The sequence below is a fragment of the Cupressus sempervirens genome, chromosome 9 (assembly GCF_028749045.1).
Source record: "Cupressus sempervirens isolate cs-2001-9-10 chromosome 9, ASM2874904v1, whole genome shotgun sequence".
Lineage (NCBI taxonomy): Eukaryota > Viridiplantae > Streptophyta > Pinopsida > Cupressales > Cupressaceae > Cupressus > Cupressus sempervirens.
This window is the reverse complement of record NC_143126.1, coordinates 129,903,902-129,922,091: the sequence shown is the minus strand read 5'-3', so window position 1 is coordinate 129,922,091 and position 18,190 is coordinate 129,903,902.

Below are 18,190 nucleotides of genomic sequence, written 5' to 3'. Positions count from 1 at the left end.
AACTAATGCAAGTTCAAGTTGAGGGATAAATGGAGTATAGAATTTATTTTACTTCATTGTGAACACATTTGAAGAGAATAGCATTTAGAAGTGACTTATCAAAGTGATTTTGAAGAAAACCCTATTTTTGGAAACAAGTATTTTATCATTTTTTGCAAAATTTGTTCAGTAAAAGATATTATTTGATAAAGATCATGGATATTTCAGTAGTAAATAGTGTTGAGAATGAAGATAGACCTAAGTTTAAGATAGTTTCCCTAAAACCTAATGAAGGAAACCCTAACAATGTGTTGTCTATCACTCTGAACAATGTAGTTTACCTTGAAAATGTAGAAAATTATTTGAATTGCAAGTTTGAATCAATTGGTAGTAAATATATTGAATAAGGATATGGAACTAGTCTTAAACCATGACATGATAGTGAAGCTTGGATTTGAACATTTAAGGGAATTAGACTCTTTTAAGTATTGTTTAACCATGAGTTAGATACAAATGAATGGACTCAAATCATACTAAGTAGGATACACGGTGGAAAAATGTGGATGGAAGATAATATAGTAGACATCTCTACAAAGTTATACATGCGGTAACTAGTCTTAGCAAACAAGGTAGTGCACCCATAGCTGAGAATATGGTTAAGAAGAAAGTGGAAAGCTATACTAAGGTAGTATATAATAGAAAAGCTATGATAATCAACTCCATCAAGCAAGATGATGTGAGATTTCTTAGTAGAATTATTTCTTATTCAATTTGTGCAAGTTCTAAGATAGATGAACTTTCAATAGGATTTATATATGTAGCTTATAAGATATGTTTTGGGAAAGAGCAAGTAAATCTAAGTGAAATACTGTGGATGCAACTCTTGGAAAATCTTGAAAAGATTAAGAGAACCAAGAATGGTGTGTTTAGATTCCAATCTTTGATAAATCACACAGTCTTCCATGTATTGAAGATATTTTCCTACTTTTTAAGTCACAAACATAATGAGTAGTGATAGATGCACTATGGACAATATCACAGAGGTATGCAGAAGGCACCCTATAGACAAGATATTGGATAATGGAAACCTAATTATGAGGACTTTTTGGAATGAGATGAAACAAAGATTTAGGATTTCACTAATAATTGTGGATCTATTAAAGGAGGATATATGTATTCTAGTTGATATAAGTCACACTTATATTCGAGTAGTGGAACCTCAAGAGACATTTTTAGATCCTTTGAGCTATGAATTGAATGATGATGTTGCATTTGGTTACATCGATTCATTGTTGAACTCAGAGAAATAAAAATAAGAATATAGATTTGGCACCTATGATGAGATTACACAGCATGCTCATCAAGAAAGACTAGAGAAGGAATCTCACAAGAAGGTTGAATCTATTATGAAGAAGGCATTATCAAAGGCTAGAATGATAGAGAGTGAATCTGAGGCCGTAAGACACACATTGAAGCAAGGTGTATTAAACATACAACCCTTGTCAATATTAGTTGTTAAGACAACTTCAAAGAAGAGCATACCATATGTGGAAGTATCTAATGTTCAACCCAGTGAGTAGAAAAGAAAATTAGAGATATTAGTGGAAGAAAAATCCCCAAAGACTAAGACAGTCAAATAGCTAGGCACTAGATCGAGTAAGAGGCAAAAACCATTGTTGAAATTTGAGTCTAGTGATGAAAAAGAGGAGGAATAGGAAACCAAACAAGGTAAAAAGGTAGCCCCACCTAAGAAAGCAACATGAAAAGCTTGGGAACCTTGGAAGTTGATGATTGATAAGATTAACACAATGATTTCTAATAAGAGAAACTTTGTTTAGATGAACAAGTTTTATGACTTATACAATAATTTTGAGAAGGATTAGATTAATATATCTACTATAAGATATATCATAGAAAATGATCTATGTTTGAAAGATAATGAAGGAGTAGTGAACAAGAAAGTCTATGAGAGACTTAAAAATAAGAAGATTCATACAAGAGAAGAAGACCTTGAACTTCAAAATTATATTTTGAGGACTATCTGCAAGACTGATAAAAAGTCTATGAGAGGCTTACAAATAAGAAGACTCCTACAAGAGAAGAAGACCTTGAAATTTTGAAGTCTATGCTGAGGACTATCTGCAAGACTAATAATGAAGATGTAATGAAAGGATTGTTGAATAAATTCACACCATATCTAAGGAATAAATTAATGCCATTTTTATTCGTGGTTGGAGAAAAGGATAAGTTGAGAAAGGATACTACAATAGCTATCACTAAGATGTTGATAGTATCACAGGTAGAATCTCCTCTGGCTCCTAGAACCTCAAAAGTGTTAATAAGTGGTGACACTATGCAGATCAATCAAACCAATGTTACTATTAACATTGATGACACCATTCCATTTGGTGGTTATGAGCCAAATGAACTAGATACTAAAGATATTGAAGAAAAGATGAAACAAATTGAGGAAGAGAAGAGGCTACTAGACATAGAAAAGAAGAAAATAGAAGAAGCTAAGCAACAATTGCTTGAGGAAGAAAGGAAAAGAAAGGAAGTTGAAGAAAAGAAAAGGAAAATAGAGGAAGAAGAAAAGAAAAGATTAGAAGAGAAGAGATAAAGAGAGGAAAAGGAAAGGAAAGAAGAGGAAGAGAGAAGAGAACAAGAAGTAGTAAAGAAAGAAAGGGAGGATGAGACTAAACCATTTAGTTCATTTACTCTACTCTCTCTTGACAACTTATCTATTGATGATGATGATCAAACCAATCTGATCTCATCCCTGACCAAGTTAATTGAGAAAAAAAAGAAAGTGAAGTGTTTACAAAGAACACTGATGGAAGTGATCGACAAATTGCATAGCACTTTGAAAATTCACCATATTGAGTTAGATCCTAAACAAAGAGCACAAGTAGTGCTAAAATCCTTTGATGAAGAATTTATTAATTTATTGAGTTTTGCAGAGGTGAAGGTTCAAATTTACCATGATGCTAACCTATTTAGCACCATCTGCAAGAATATCAAGAATGACTTAATCAACCTTGATACATGCATAAAAGAACTTCAAAAATGTCAACAAGAAGGGAAATTTTTTATGTCAAGTGTACATTATCATATAAGCCAACTAAAGACTTGGACATTTAGATAGAGTCAAATATGAGTGAGCTAGAGGCTTTATGTAGCCAAATCCAACATCCATCCAACAAAGTAGATGATTTTGAGAGTCAAATTGCTAGTGTTTACAATGACATCAGGAAACTAAAACTTTGGAAAGAGCAGATCTTGAAGAGAATATCTGATTTTAGAGAATCCATTTCTTTGAAACTATCTTTTGTTGAGAGACAACTAAAGGAATGTGTCAAGGCCAAGGACACATATTCAAACATTTTGTATTCAGATATTAATGCAGTTGAGATTGCATCATATGCTCTATGTGAAATTCTCACATCAGCTGGTCTACCAAGGAGACATGAAACAAAGGTAAGGACAATCTAAAGACCATTTTTTATTATTGTATGAAGAAAATATCAACATAAGGAAAGACAATAGTTTCAACAAGTTTTGACTATTTTTGGATAGAATTAGAGAGATGTGAAAATTGTATACATGACAAAAAGAGAGATTGTTGGGAGAGATACAATGGGTAGAATTACATATGAAGATTGTAAATGTATAAAGTATATTGTATGGGAGAGCATATATGTAAAGTTGAACAAGTTGTAATAGATGTAATGTTTATATATTGTTTATGTTAAGTTTTTATCACTCAGCCAAATTTCCCTATTTTGTTGCCATTAATCCCAAATGGGGAGATTGTTGACAATTGGCTAATAGTGATATGTAATTCTTTTGATTTATGGAAACACATGATGTACATGCTGACAAGAAAAATTGGAAATAAAGATACTTAGTGTTTAGTAATCAGAAAATTGTCTAAGTATAGAATAGGGATAATCCTACTTGAACATTTGTACAGACTTTATAGAATAGAGATAATCATGTTTTGATGAAGTAGGACAATGGAATTGAAGGAAATAATTATTTTGTTTACCAAATAATTACTTGTCCAATTAGGGTCGATATCCATGATGTTTACTCTAAGTTTAAAAAGTGAATTGTGGTCTCAGTTGACCTAGCAATACTTTTTGTAAGGGCATAGTATTTAAGCAAAGGACTTTTTGTGATAAGAAGTGTGCTATCTTGATATTATGTGTAAGTGACATGCAAGTGAACTGTGGCTATATGTGAAAGCAATATATGCAAAGTTATCTGGTGATTTGAGATTGAGTTGAAGATCAAAGATTAGACAAGGAAGGAAAATAACAGTAAATTACTTGATTGAGTAGTGAGCTCTTCTTGTAGTTGAAATTGCATGTTTGGGTAGTGGGCTCTTCTTGCATACATTGTACTACAACTCCTAATAGGGTTGGAATCTCCTAATAGGGACTACTTATACTAAATTTTCTCATTTATTCCTAACAAGGTTCATCCTCTAATAAGGTACACACACACACACACACATCTATATATATAAGTATATTATCTGGTGGGTATCATCCCCACCAGGGTTTTCCCTTGGCCAGGGTTTCCCTAGTTAACAAAATATGGTGTTATGAGTTATCTTTGTGAATTTCTATTGTTTTTGTTCAACATTACTTTATTAATTTGTTATGCATGGCTTAAAGTAAGTAATAATATCCATTTAGTGACTAAAGTTTATAGATTACTAATTCATCCCCCTAGTAATAAAGAAAGTATAGAGAAAAATGCTACCCAGCTATGCTATTAGAGTCTATGTATTACAAGAGTTGAGATGCACACCTGGTAATGATCTAACCCTTGAAGGATTGATAGGTAGATTGGCTACCTTTGAACTCTCTAATTTTGATAATTTTAGAACTTAAAATGTTGAATCTTCTTTCAAATATAACTTGTCATTGAAAGAACCTAAAGAAAAGAGAAAGAAAAAGAAAAAGAGCAAACATGTTTCTAGTGATAGTGACACAAATGAAGATAATGTTGAAGATCTTAAAGAATTGTTGGCTAGGAGATTTCATAGAGGCAAAGGAAAATACAAAGATAAGATGCCTATTATATGTTTCAATTGTAATGAAGTTAGTCATATTATTGCAAGGTGTCTTGAGAAGAAGAACAATAGAAGTGGAGAAAAATTTAGAAGAAAAGGAGATGAGAACAATAAGGATTACAAAGACAAAGGAAAGAAATCCTATTACATTACTGAAGAGGAATCTAATGAAGAATCTGATGATCATGAGAATGAAGTTGTCTATGTTTCAATGAGGAATGATTCTGATGATGATGAGGCAATTGCACTTGTGTCCTATGTGAATAAGAGTAACATATGGACTATTGACAATGGTTATTCCAATCACATGATTGGAGATAAAAGTAAGTTCAATTCCCTTGTGCATTATGATGGTAATAGTGGTAGATTTGGTAGTGATATACCATATATTATCAAAGGAAAAGGATGAATTGAGTTAGAAAATAAGATCATATGTGAAAATTCTTATTATGTAGAAGGACTGAACTATAATTTGTTAAGTGTGTCATAACTGAATAGTGTCAGATGAAAGATTGAATTTGGAAATAAAAATGCCAAGATCTATGATGCTAAAGGAGAGATAATTTGATGATGTGTGGCTATGGCACAAAATAAAATGCCATGTAAATTTTGATAATTTGGTAAGTATTAGTAAGATGAAGAGAGTCAGAGATTTGCCAATATTGAAGAAACTAGATAATGTAATATGTAAACAATGTCAGCTAGGCAAGCTAGCTAAATCACGTTTTAAAAGAAAGATTCACACTTCAAAAGAAATTCTTGAATTAGTTCATGTTGATTTATGTGGACCAACCAATGTGCATAGCTACAAAGGTGACAGTTACATTATCTTATTTGTTGATAATTATTCTAGGATGATGACAATTATGTTTTTGAAGCAAAAATGTGATGCATTTAAAACGTTTAAGTGGTACTTGGCTAGAGTGGAAAAGGTAACTAGAAAGAGCTTTAAATGTATGAGATCTAATAGAGGTGGAGAATTTACATCAAATGAGTTTGTGATGTTCTATAATGATAGAGGAATCAAAAGACAAACTTCTATACCAAGAACACCTCCGTAAAATTAGATTGCTAAAAGGGTAAATAGATCTATAATGGATTGTCCCAAAACACTTGTGATGGAGAAGAATTTTTCTTTGAAATAATGGAGAGAAGCTGTAGGTACAATTGTCTATACCCTGAATCAAGCATAAGTCAAGAAAGGTACAAATTCCACACCTTTTGAACTTTGGTATGGATACTGACCCAATGTAAAATATTTCAAGGTATTTGGAAGCAAGTGCTACATTCTTAAGGATAATAGCAATGCAAAATTTGATGCTAAAAGTGAAGAAGGTATATTCCTAGGCTATTACACAAGAAGTAAAGCTTATAAGTGTTTAAATACTAACTAACACTAAAAAAGCTATCGAAAGTGAAAATGTGAAGTTCAATGAATATATAGAGGTAAATAAAGCTAAACCTACATAAGAATCTAAACATTAAAAATATTTCTTGTATTTCTACGATGACAAGATCGATGATGAAGCTGTAAAAAGAATTTCAAATCAACAACAACAAGTTTCAGTGGCTCTTGAGTCATATACAATAAATGTTGATCTACATTTAGGAACCAAGCTGCATTTAGGTGTCAAGTTGCAAAAAGATGCTGAGGTATATTTTGATAATGAGATCAGTACACATGAAAGAAATGATGAATTACTTGATAGAAAAGAACACAAGGATTTTGAAATTGAGGGACCTATAGAAGAAAATAGAGTAGAACCAAGATTGTTAAAGTATGTCAAGAGACGTTACCCTACAACAAAAATTCTTGTAGATAAAGAGGCTAGACCTATGAAAAGAAATAAGTTGAGAAGTGATACATGTCTACTAAACATGAATGAGCATAAATTAGTTAGGGATGCATTAGAAACTAATGATTGGAGTAAATCCATGAGAGAAGAGATTGAAAAATTTGAGAAGTACAAAACTTAGTCACTTGTACCTAGACCAGAGAACAAGAATCTCATTGGAACCACATGGGTTTATAGAAATAAACTGGATGAGAATGGTGAAGTCACAAGAAATAAAACAAGATTACTTTGCAAAGGGTATTCTCAAGAATAAGGAATAGACTATGGAGAAATATTTTCGCTTGTTGCAAGATTGGAAGGAATAAGAACTTTTCTTGCTTACTCTACATACAAAGGTTTCAAAGTGTATCAAATGGATGTAAAATCTACATTTTTGAATGTTATACTAGAAGAAGAGGTTTACATTGAACAACCCAAAGGATTTTTTGATGCAAAAAATAAGAACATGGTATGTAGACTATACAAAGCTTTATATGGTTTAAATAAAGCACCTAGAGCATGGTATGAGAGACTCATAATTATCTTGTGAAGATTGGTTTTGAGAGAACTAATGACAACAATAATATATACTTGAAGAATGAAGGACAAGTATAGATAGAGGGAGAGATTTTAATACATTGTATTAATTTTTTTTTTTGGTATTGTTGTTGGTATTAGTTTGCCATCAATGCCAAAGAGGGAGATTGTTGAAACACAATTATTTGTATGGAATCTAGAACAATCATTATATTGTCAATGATATCAGACACACTACTTGCTAGTGAGACAAAATTTTTGTTTGGTCTTAATGCTATCATTTGTTTGATTGATAAAGAGGATTTGATCAAATGTGATAACAAGAGCACCTAGAGGAAAGGTTGAGTTATTTGGTATAGAAAAGGAGTACTAAGACCAAGTAAGACATGGATGATATGTTGTATTTTTTATCTACTTAAAGCTATAGTTAGTCTAGATGACATAAAAATAAAATTGTGTCTACTAAGCTTGATCAAGTGATTAGTTGGTGATGAAAAAATTTAATTCAAGATGAGTAGAACTTTAGTTAGTACCAAGAAAAGTGAAGATCTAGTGTATGCCAAGTAAAAGATAAAATGTTCCAAGTGAACTATTAGTGGATGTCAAGCAACATAGTGTGTGCCAAGCATTAGAGGATAGATAATGCCAAGCAACAACATTATGAGTTAGATTGTGAATTCATTAAATTTGAGCTAACAAAGTTGTTTTCTTGGATTTTGTGAAGCATGTGGAAGATAAGATTAATGAGCTAGAGGAAAAATATTCAAGATAAACAATTTTAAGGTAGATTTAAAGATAATTGAGAAGGAAGTTTCTAGAGGAAGAAAGTTGGAAAAGAGGGAGGATTCAATGAATCTGACCTAACCCTAAAATAGATGATTGTTATTGAGTGACAAAAAACCTTTAAAAAATTTATAAGGGGAGGCAAGGCTTGAAGCAACTATTGGCATGTATGAGAACCCAAGGAAGATAGGGAGTCTAGGGTGTTGCTTCATATGGTGGCTAAATGAGAGAGTTTGCAATTTGCATGCAAAGCAAGAAGGCTTAAGAGGATGAATGCTGTAAGGGTGAACAAGCTATTAGAGTTGAAGTGAATGATACTAAGTAGCATGGAGGACTGAACAAAGATCTGTATTCTGCAAGTGAGTTGTGATTTCTTATCAGATCAAGTCCCACTCTTACTTTTTAATCATTGTATCAATTTTAGGATAAACCCTTTGGATTAAGGTTGATCTAATAGTCATTTGTAAATCCTTTAACTGGGTGACATTATAATGGAATGTTCTAAAGTCCTTTAACAAGGCTCACTCCTAATAGGGTGATTGAAATCCTTTAACCATGTCACATTTAACAATGTGTATTGTAACCTTTAATAGGGTTGGCCTTTCATAGGACATCATTTTAGAAGAGTTAGAACTTATAGCATGTTACTAGTGTTTTTTCCCAAAGTGGTTTCCACATAAAATCCTTGTGTCATATGTATGAATGATTTTGTTATGTTTCATGTTTACATTTCTGTAAAGTGATTTTGACCTAGGACACTAACCTACAAGTTTAAGTTTCAAATGATCTAATGGATGCATGCAAGATATATGATAAGGAGAGATATGTACGAGTTTTGTTAAGAAATGAAATGTTTAATTGGGACATTTGGACCTTGGATAGCTAATTCACCTGCCCTCTCAATTTTTCCAAAGTATTCCAACAATTAGTTGCAAGTTGGGTTTTCCCAAGTTGGGTTTCCACATTAATCCTTGTGTCTTCTGCAATCATGTTATTTTCTTATATGTTATGTTTTTGTAATTAAGTTACTAAAGGATAAACTAGTTTAATAATCATAAGATTACTTTGTTAATCAAGTGATGGTAAAATTCTAATGTTGATTAAGCTAGTCAGTATTGTATGATCAGTAGAAGCTTATATTGACATCCAAGGGAGAAGGATTTGTTTTTGTGGTAATTGATTCACCCCTCCCCTCTTAATTTCTCTCTTACATTTCCAACAATGGGAATATCATACTTTGAGGACCATGGAAACACTTGAAGAAGACTATACTTGATGGATACACAAAAAAATATGTAGTACATATAGATGGTAACAACTTTGAGTTGAGTCCACTTCCTTGTAGCAATGAGACAGATGATATTGTAGTCTATTTTATGGAAAAGATGATAAATGAGGATATAGGCTACAAGGAGAGCCATATGTTATAGAAGTGTATGAGAAATGACAATCCTAAATGGAATAGGATTGAAGATATGCACCATGTGTCAATAGGAGGCTTTAGGTGTCCTATTGAGGAAAGAAATAATATGAATTAAATAGAATGTTGCAACAAGTAAAAGTTCAAATTGATGGGGAGCTTCTTCAATGTAGAGCATTCTTTCTCCTTCAAGTATACTCGTAACCTACTTAGGGTTTCTATTCTAAATCACAACCTAAAGGAATCCTTTCCAATCCCCTTTCACCAACTAATTCACCTAACAATTCAAGTTTCTATCCTCTACCATTAGTTCACCAACTACGCACTATCTGGTTTAGAGTGCCAAAATTTGACCAAAGACACCTAAAGGGCCAAAATCATGGTTAAACCACCTTTATGAGGTTCTTGACACATTCCCTACAATTTTTCATTATCCTTTTGAGTTTCACATAACCATAATTCCAAATTACCTTGTTTAGTTTTGTAGCTCTAGGAGCCCCTATTAACCTCCTAAAATCAAGGGACAAGCTATAACTCACAAAAAATATTAACAAGGCCACTTTGTGTCTTCTATAATTTCACTCCTCATGACCTCAACTTGAATATTTTATAGGTCTTATGCTCCTATGATGACCATACAGTATGGCTTTAGAAAACCCTCATTTTAAGGGTTTGAAAGGAAATGACAAGATTCTTTAACCAATAACTATAAAATCTACTTCCAACCTCCTCATCTAAGTTATTAACCCTTAATAACCTACTCCTTCATTTCTTAAACCAAATTGGAAAATGCCAATCCTCAGTTCACAATAAAATTCCATTACAAGCACTCATTTCACCTTGCAAAGCCTTCCTTGTTTGCTTAGGACTCACTTGTAAAAATAGCTATTCCACTCACACAAACCCAAAAATCATATATACACTATTTATAGATGCTATTTCTTGAACTCTAAATTCCATGATGTTTGGACCAAGGAATTTCAAGCCATAGCCATTTTAATGCTGAAAATACAAAACTGGACAATAGGAATGTAAAACTTAATTAATTTTCAAAACCCTACTAAATGAATTCTTAAAACCAAAATAAATGTGCATAGTTTTAAAAAAATATCCAAAGACTTTTTTCCATCTAAAATAGTAGATTATTCAATCCACTTTCTCTATTTAGCCCTTCAAAACCACATTTCTGATTATAAAATTACTGCACTATAGGTGTTGTCTGTATAAGTGACTATTGAACCCTTGGAAATGAGTTGAAGAAGGTTTAAATAGACTCCTCCTCCATATTTTCCTCTAGTTAGAACCATAACTACCCAAGTATTTTGTTCATCAAAACTGTGCAAAAAGTTGTCAATGCAGCTTTAATTTGACAAATTTTGCAATTTTGTACATTGAGCCTTCAAACTTGTCCAGTCTATTTCTAAACCTTATAAAATGAACTTAATACACCTGAGGAGCACTCTTATACACATACTTCTCCCTTTTAAGGAATTTTTCCACATTTTTCCTCATTGAGCAATTTTTAAGCACTTGTGTCTATCAGGACCTAATAGACAAAATTTGACTTGCATTCCAATTCCTACCCATTCAAACTTCCTAAAATCACCTTTGGACTTTATTCCTATTCCTTATTACCTTAGTGTTTGGTTAGACCATTTACAAACCAAAACTTAGATTAGGGCTTTACCTTTATCCCTAGGTGCTTCTGCATGACAAATAGGTGTGATAGTTGATGCGAAGAGAATGAAAGGCACCTAGGTGAAACCATATCCTGAGAGAGGGCATGAACATAAATTTTTTCTTTCTAACTTTCTTGTGATTAAATGCATCAAAAATTATTGAGCATGGGTATATAAACCCTATAGGAGATTTCATGGCTATATGGGTAGGCCATATAACTCTTGGGACAAAAGTTATTTCATTATTGGGGATTATGGTACAGGAGAAACTAGACAAGCATTAGATAATTTGGAAACCATAAAGAAAAGATGTATTCTAAGAGATTACAATGAGTCAATTATGACCTTATATAACCTATAATGGATTTTGAATGCAATAAATCAAATGTATTGAAAAGTTATCCAAATGGTCCCAAAAAGACCATTGTACCTAAAAAAGATAATAGATTGGGATGATGGGTGAAAAGATACCCTCAAATGATGTAAAAGGGGCTTAATAAGATCAAAATGAAGTAATAATAGGAGTTAGAGTAAATTAGAAGTTAAAATAAGGAAGTTTTTTAATTCAAATTCAAACAATAATGAATAGTTAATAATATTGGACAAAAATCATTGTTTAAGGCTTGTTTAAGGCTTCTAACCATGGAAACCAACCAGTGTTGGTTGTGAAAGATGTGATCCAATGTTATAAAGGTTGTGGTAGGGATGGAGAAGGAAAAATAGTGATTGGGATGATCATTGTATTCAGAATTTGATGAAACCAAATATACAAAGACAAATATTTTCTACAATTAACTTGTGTATGCATTGATCTTATCAATTCTTTAAGTGGAATCAATTCATTAGATTATTTGTAACTATATTTTCCTTCATTCAAGTTGGTGAATTATTTGATTTCAACTATCATTCCATGGATGTAAGCTATGATTCTTTTCGAATGATTAGAATTTGATGTATAATAAATCCTACTAACTTTGTATTGCATAAATTTGATATCTATTTAGTGATCATCATGAGTTACATACATATTTTAGAGTTAAAAGTAGATTTGAAAAATTTATTTGGATAAACCTCTAAATTAGTTTGTATTAGATAAAATGGACTAGGTCTTTGAGGAAGTAGAGGAACCATGACACCAAGAAACTATTTGGCAAGAGAAGTTGAAGAGTTGAGGGAAATCTTGGAAATGGAGAAAGGAGAGAATAGGGAACTTGGAGATGCCTAGGAAAGAGATGATAAACCTAATAGGAAGGAGATCTTAAAGATTTTGGCAAGCATTGAAGCTTTGGAAAAAGAGAGACAAGAAACAAGGAGGGATGATAGCCATATGGCAGAGATATATGATGTTTATGAAAGATGTAAGGAACAAAAGGAAGAGAATTATCTTTAGAAGAGAAGACCAATTAGTGGTTCTAAAGTAGTACAAGGGGAACTATGAGATAACCTATTGAATTACCATTATATGATGGTAAGATGGAGAGTGAAGAAGCATTGGGTTGTTTGGTGTCCCTTGAAATTTTCTTTCAACTTGAAGTCATGTATGAAGAGTAGAAGGTTAGGTTTTCTAAATCAAGGCTAAGAGGAACAACATTGACATGGTGGATAAGATTTCAAACTAATAGGATGGTTAGAGGATTGGAGAGGGTTACTATTATGGTTTAACAATGTACACCCCATTTTGACTAGAAATGGGGACCCCCTACTTTATTTTTTCTACTTTCTGGGTCCCAAGTTTGGGGTCTGAGTCTTTTCTAGGGTTTTTTTCCTAGTGTACTCGATTATATCAGGGTCCTAGTTCAGAAATCATGATCTCAAAAATCAAAATTCTAAGAGGCTAAGTCAATATTTTAAAAGAAAAGGTGCACCAACACACCTTAGCAGGTGTGCTAGAGCACCAAATAACTAAGTAAAAGGGATCACCCCCTTTAGTGATGCATAGATGTGCAGTAGCATAGCTATGAACTTGTGCAACACCTAATGTGTGTAAGTTCCCTAGGTCTATAAAACCTAGGACCCCCTACCTTTTACACTTTGTCTTCTCCAATTCTCCATTACCACAGCTCTACAAAATGGCAGGTGCACTCCTGCACTTCCCACCTACACACTAAGACCATACAAACAAACTCAAAAAACCTAAGCTGTGCAATAGTGCACCTAATTAGGTACACTACTCCACACCACCTTTTACAAAAAATTTAAAGAAATCATTACAAAAATAATAATTTAAAAAGGCCTTTACACACCATTTAAAGGTGTGCAGTAACACACCTAATTAGGTGTGCTACTATGCACCCTTTAACAATAAAAAATCTCTTACACCTAGAAGAGTATAAGGTGTACTAATGCACACCCCCAATCATTTAAAAACTTTTCTAAGTTTAAAGGTGCACTAGACACACCTATCAAGTGCACCCTTTTGCAAAAAGAGGGTAAAACTAGGGTTTTGATGTTTTCCATCATATGGTTTTCTAGGTTTTTTCTCATGTTAGTACTAGGGTGTGACTTTATTCATTTTTCTTCAATTTTGGACCAATATGCATCCTTTTTGTGTAGATTCAATGGCTTCCTCATCATCCTCCCTCACCAAGAAGATGGTTCCAAATCTTGTAGTATTCATATTTCAAGGTGTTCTAACCAAATGACAATTTTAGGATGATCATTTAGAGATCCAAGATACTAAACTAGGTCACACTGATTTGGGAGCATTCTTGACACTGTGCAACAAACCAATAGAAAGGTCTCTGATGATTTTTGCATTGATCCGATCAAGGCTTGTGAATGCAAAATCACATTCAGTTTTAGTATAGTCCTCATAGTTAATCATGATGCTACCAGAGAGATATGTTCCAAAAGAAAGGGTCATTAAAAGCATAATTGGAGAGATCATCCTAGATCTCTGACCCAATATTATAGAGAAGTTATTCCATCTTCCAAGGGAAGATCAATTTTTTAGATTGACCTATCACCAAGTCAAGAGATGGTATAGGTAACATGTTGATGAAGTTTACGAGATCATCCAATCATCATACCTTATTAAGAAGACTCCTCTAGGGAAGAAAGCTTGCAAAGTAGATATGACATGGGGATATATGAAGGAGGATATTGGATATTCAATTATACTATTGAGTAGAGTCATGGATTTTCTTTCTTTGGGACATTTGAACATATGGATGGTCAATTTCATTAAGACTATCAAGATGACAAAGATACCAATTGAGTGGGCCTCCATTCTTAGTGAGAACTTGGGAGAGTAGCTAGTGGTGGTTAGGAATAATCATAAATTTTATATGACTTTTTATTTGGTATACCTTCTACCTGCTAGTTAGTAAATAAGAAGCTTTCATAGCAAAGCAAAGAATATAGGATCATGAATGATACTTTCGTATTTGCAATAATCTAGTTCATAGAAGGAGATTATGTATAAAGGATGTCACAAGAGGAAAATGCCAAGATATCAGAAGTTTGGGCATATTACATCTAGTTTTGCACATTCACATATTTGAGGGTAGTGGGTACAATTATCAACCCTAAGAAGCTCCCTAGGTATCCCAGTGATAGACTCATTTTACTAGAGATTGCTCAACAAATCTTGTGTGCATATGATAGAGTTAGAAAATAGCACAAAATATGTTGGATGTGGCTTATTACCATAGGACCTTTCAATGTGGTACAAAGACAAGACATTCCATCTTTTGAGTGTGAATGGGATCAATATCCCTTGGAAGAGTATAATTCTCCACGGCCCAATTTTGATAACATTGGGAGAGTACAACATCTAAAATGCAAGACATTCTAACATGAGGATGTAGTTGAAGATCACTAGATGAATGCAATAGATGACTATGATTTCCACAAAAGGGATTATTATAGGATGACTCTATATCTAGCAAAGAGTGTTTCAAAAATAAATATTCCATTGAAGATTGTGTAACAAGATATGGAGGATCTCCTCCTTGCATTGTTCAATAGGGACAAGATTGGTGATAGGCTTATTATGAATGTTGAGATTGAAAAAGAAGAGAACTCAAACATAAATCATAGGATGAGGCACACCATCAAATTGATGTAGGATTGGATCAAGAGACCTTTCAAACTTGATCCAATTCCTCAAATAGTACTCTTCCATTCATAAGCTCATCCATCCAAAGGTTGAGGAGCTAAGGTTATAGTGCCTACCTTTATAGCCCAATCACTAGTAAAACTTGAGATAGTATACCAACTAGATAGACTAGTTGGTTATTACAAGGCACAAAAAGGTAAAGGAAAGAGGAAGAGAACTTCTCCTCAATAGGCTGAACCACAAGAAGGAGCAACTCAAGAAACTCCACAATAAGGAGAAGAAAATATACAAGGGCCAAAAAATGTTGAAGTTGCACAAGCCTAAGAGGATCCCCAAGTAGTGCCAGCTAAACAAGGCCATGGGGAAGTATAAACTAAAGTACAAGAGGTATCCCTACCTCAACAAGAAGAGCAAGCCTCCCCCTCTACACCTAAAAGAAGAAAGATCAAGACTCCAATAAAAAAGAGGCAAAATGTTATTAGGAGACTAATCCCTTTCCCATTAGTTCCTAAGCCAATTCTTGAAGAGGTAGAATAAGAGGGCGATAAGGATGAAGAGGATAATCTACCTTTGAACTAGAGAACTCAACTTACAAGAGCCACATAGTTAGAGAGGAGTAGAAGCTCCACAATCACATCGCCATCTATCCCTGATGAATCCATTTGAACTACCACATTAGAAGGTGAAATGAAATAATGGATTTAGATGAGTAGGATGTGGAGGGAACTGATGTCTTTTAGATATCAGATTTTCATTTCATGCCACAAAAAACACCTAATAAGGAAGTGTCAAAAGAAGGGAAGATAACTAAACAATGTCAACAAACTTCCCACGACACAAAAATAAGGTCTATGGACTCTATGGACATAGGGACTCCTAGTACAAATCTCATACAAAAGGAGAGGACTCTAGAAAGGGGAGGGGAGATAAGAGTAAAGGAATTATAGAATAGACTCTTTCATCCTCAAAAGGAAAATCTCCATTAGAGCATATCCCAAGGTGGCCAAGAAAATAAGTAATAAGAAATAAGAAATAGAAATTCTCTACAAAGGAGGAAGATAAAATGGAATTGATTAAAGTCCTAAGGAAGCCTAATTCACCTCCAAAGGATACATGAGCATTAACCTTTGCTATGAGTGATCAAAACTAGGACCTTTTTGCTCATGTAGCTATCCCTCATCTACATTCCAACATTGAAGAATTAACTCCACAAGATTATCAAATTTGAGAAGTTATGCTTGGGAAGCCAACCTTGGATATTGCTAAGCTAATGGTTACAATAGGAATAAAGGAGGTATTCAAAAGCTTGGAACAAGATGGGGCAAAATTAATGACACTTCAATGAAAAAATTAAATCCTAAAGGGATATCTAAGTGAAGTTGTTGGTCCCCTAGATCCTACAAACTTTGAAGTTACCTTGAATGTAGCAATCGAGAGAAGAGATAGGGGTATGGGCAATTGGATCCATTTTTTGGAGCTTGTCAACAATGGTGAGAAAGTTTTGAGGAAAAGGGTATACATATTATTTAGGGAAATCATAAGCTATTACACATTATGTAGGATAATATGGATGGGCTAGTTGTAATTTTGAATTAGGATTTTGGTCTGATGGATGAAGTACATACCTAGGGGAAGGATTTGAAGGAATTATAGGTAATTAGATGCTGATGGATGTATATATGAATGAGGAGTTAGAAAAAATTGATTATTTGATTGAAAATATTGTAGATAGTAATATAGTAATGGAAACATTACATGTAGATATTCTTAAGCTCAAGTATCAAACCCAAGAGAAAATTTTGGAAGTAGAAAGACATTATAGTGATGTGTGCCTAGACATTTTTGAGGATGATTCTAGGGAGAAGTTAATACCAGTAGAGGTAGTAGAGGAGAAATTCCAAAAAAAAATTTAGGAGGCTACTAATGATGATGATATCAAGTAGGCTTTCAGAATGGAAGAGGCTTTGTTAGAGTTAGATGTAAAACTTAAAGATTTTGTGGAGATCCATATTGAGGTAGGAAACTATAGGTAGAAAGTTAAAGACAAATATGAAGCCTTAGATTTTCTAAATGCAGCTCAAGTCACTAATATCATTGAGAAATTCAAGGGAAAATACTCAAACATAGCTCTAGTATAAAGAGAAACACAATGTTGAAGCTAGAATTTTGATTTTGACACTTGGTGAAATTTTGCATTTTTTGCCCCCGAGGTGCATTGATGTGCTATTGTGCTAGGTGGGTAGGTGCAGATTTTTGCAATAGTGTTCTATAATATTTTGAAGAAATTAGAGGTGCATCAAAGATTAACTACCATTTCCAAATTTAGAGCTTTCCATGCATCAAAAATGCATTCTGACAACAATTTAACTCTAACAGCCACCTAGTGAAAATGGAGCTCCTATTTTTAGCACTTCTAGACACTCTTACATCCACTGAAGTCTCTCTCTTTCTTATTTTCTCATGTTTTCTTTGTTTTAAGACATGTAAAGGCTCACACATCCAATTAATGATATAAATATGGTTAAAGTCCTACTAAGCACCATTTAGAGAGTTAGTTTGTACAGAAATGTATTTGTTTTATTAGTTTAGAAGCATATGTTTGCATAAAGATATCTCTCACTCTCAACCAAAATTAAGGAGAAGATTTCTTATAAATTTAGGAATGTAATGTGTATTCTAGGCCACCATTATCTTGATGCAATAATATATGTTGTTGGTGCTCGCATTTGGAGTGTAGTGATTCTTGCCTAAGTGTGTTATAATTTGTGAATGTATGTTCATGAAGTGTAATTGAGCCAATTGTTTTATTGCATT